We start from the raw sequence: 3,037 nt of genomic DNA on the forward strand, positions 1-3,037 counted from the left end.
CCAAAATCAGTGTCCACTGCATATATGGGATGGTTTGTAGGATTCTTCTCATCACTAATGATATATGCCAGCTGTGCTTCTCTATATAACCTCCTGCTCTCTCCCCCAAAAACTGGAACAGTTGCATAAGATAGATCATTCTGCAATGTCCCACCTAGTCTCTTAATCCACCCTCTAGACAACAGCATACCAAACTTAGGAGGAACATCGGCCACCACTATATCCATCATCATACTTTTCATGGGCAGCTGGGTTAGGGTTATGGCCAGATCCTTAATTAATCCAAGGCATTTTACCTTCCTTGAATCAAACGAGAACAAATCATGATAAGGTCTAGCGATATCAAGGCCTAACCCTTCCATGACGGTTTTTGGCATTAGATTGTGGCTGGCCCCTGTGTCTAGCAGGCAATTGTGGAGGATTTTATCATGGATAGTTAATGAAATATAGAAATATGGAGAAGTATCATCTGCAGGTTCAATCATGGGGCTAAGCACAATAGCAAGCTTGTCGTCTTGCAAGTTGACAGAGTCAATGGAGGATTGGTTAGGCTCTAGCTCAAAGGCTTCAAGGATGGGCTTCCTAAATAATTCACTCTTCACCAACTCAGCAAGAGGCATGGATATTTTCAATTTCTTAATTTCTGACTCAAAACTAAAAGAAGAGGATACTTTATCAGCAGTTTTTACCTCTTGAACTGGAGCTGTTATCACAAAATCAGTACTAAGGGCTACAGCCAAGCAAGATTTCATGTAACTCTTTCAACCAGACTTTAGACCAAGGATTAGCCTCCTTGATCAGAGAGGGCTCTCTCACAGACTTTTGATAAAAATCAATCTCAACAACAGATGGCTAACTCTTTACAAATTCATGAAAACAAAGCTGGTTGAACACATATCAAATTGGTCTTCATTGGGCTATGGAGTCTTACACATTTAATAAACAAAAGCACAGTCATTTCATGGAATTCAAGGCTCTTTGCATTAGATGTTCAAACATATCTCACAAAAACCACAGCTTGCCAAACATACAGGAAGTCAGAGCATTAGAAATGAATTCTGAGTGATTATGTTATAACAAGGCTGTAAAAGAACATATAAGAGAAAACACCACCATCATATTTGAACAAAATAATCCATTGAGAATCTTGAGAAGAAACAACCACTGTTTTACTATTACTGTAACAAGTCTTTACATTGGCCCAAATAACTCTGTTTTTGTATAAAATGTCCAACCCTTATTACATCTTAATCTGATCCCTTTATAGGAATCTATTCCTCTCTCTCTAGAATGGGCTCGAAGGCCCTATTAACTACTCCTACATGCTATTTAACTAACTCATTAATTACAAACATGCTGAGCTGTAATTACACAAAATCCTAATCAAACTAAAACACTAATTCCATTCTCCTCGTATGCTTGATTCTTCTTGGATCCTTGACAGCTGTCCTCCTTCAGTTAGGCTGAGATGGCTGAGCTAAAGATGCAAAGAACGCTGACTTTGGATGCTTGAAAGCGCTGATGGCTCATTAATTGACCAACAAATGTGCTCTATTTTAACGGTCTCTGTCTCTCAACATTCTCCGAAAGTATAGCAGCATGTTCCCAAATCTTTTAATAACCCTAGGTATGGAATGCTGCCATGTTTCTGATGTGCTGTAGGTGGTATTGATAGACAGGTGTTTCTCTTCCTCAACTCCCGCTCACAGTATCACAATAGCTGCTCTGCGCTTAAAATCATCACCTACAGCAGTTTCGTAGCGCGCTACGAAACTGCTGTGTGATTTAAAGAAAACACAGTCTTCATCAATAAATTTGACTGTCTTCGATTAACAAGGAAGAAGAGATGTATACCAATTATTGGTAATGAAGATAAAATCCTCCCCATAAGGTTCACTAAAGTGTTCACTGTTTGAGAGATTCAGAGTCCTTGGAGCTTCAATGGCTGCCTCCATTCAGTGCCATCATTCTGGCTCAACTAGATGTGTTTGTCACTACAGCATTATAACTAGAGCTATCTGCTTTCCTGAAAGTACTTGTGACCCAAGAAAAACAAAAACTTGCTATTTAAATGGCTCAAACAACCTTGATGAATGCCGCAAAACTTAATTTCTGAAATTTTTTCACAACATCAATAGCACGCACTCCTCAAATATAAAACCTTGGAGAAGTCTGTATAATAGCTCTACATGGTCATTCTTAATTCACAGCATGCAATTATTCATCCCTTTAGTTGCAATAACTTTTGTAACTATTCTGGTTCACCGATGCAGTTGTTATCTCAACATTTCCCATTGTATGATCTTGTGAAAATATAGATAAAGTTACTCATTTGCACAGTAGCTCCATATTCTGCAACCTTCAATATTTGGATACTGAACCACTTGCACATTCCAACCATGTCTTTAACTTCAGTGTTTAAGAGCTATGCTTAGTTTTACAAACTTTTAAAATCTTCCCTAGCTGTAACGATCATGTACCATCAGGTTGCTCTCTTTTATGGCAAAAGATGCATTGTCTACAACTAGGAAACAACAATATTGAGGGTTATGCTGCTGCTTTCCTCACTATGGTTCATCTATGCAGTGCAGCACCAACTCATGCCTGACTCATACTGGCTCATCACACCAATTGTCCATCTCTTCGCTCAAACCTTGATAGAATTATCATAACTAGCAGAGACCAAAATGTCATGGAATGCTGCCACTGGACCATCTTGACATCCTGTGTATGGCCTTGCAGTACTGAAACACACTCGAACTCATTCCCTGGTTGAACATCCCATTCCTTGAAACTAATTGGGGGCAGAGGATTACAAGGTTCAATACATACAACCGAGGAGGAAGCCTGAAATTATTCTTGCCCACTTTCAAAAGATGCGAAACACGAGCTAGCAATTGAGTATTCACTCAAAGCCGGCAATACAGATTGTCTTCTGGATTTGCAACAAGTCTCATAGCAAACTCTCTTTGGAACATGGTAACAGCGCATCTAAAATTGGTCTGTATGATAACAATTTAAATGTAAGCGGAGAAGA

The sequence above is a fragment of the Pinus tabuliformis genome, chromosome 3_1 (assembly GCF_031772625.1).
Source record: "Pinus tabuliformis cultivar Carrire ecotype Pingquan chromosome 3_1, CPIR1, whole genome shotgun sequence".
NCBI lineage: Eukaryota > Viridiplantae > Streptophyta > Pinopsida > Pinales > Pinaceae > Pinus > Pinus tabuliformis.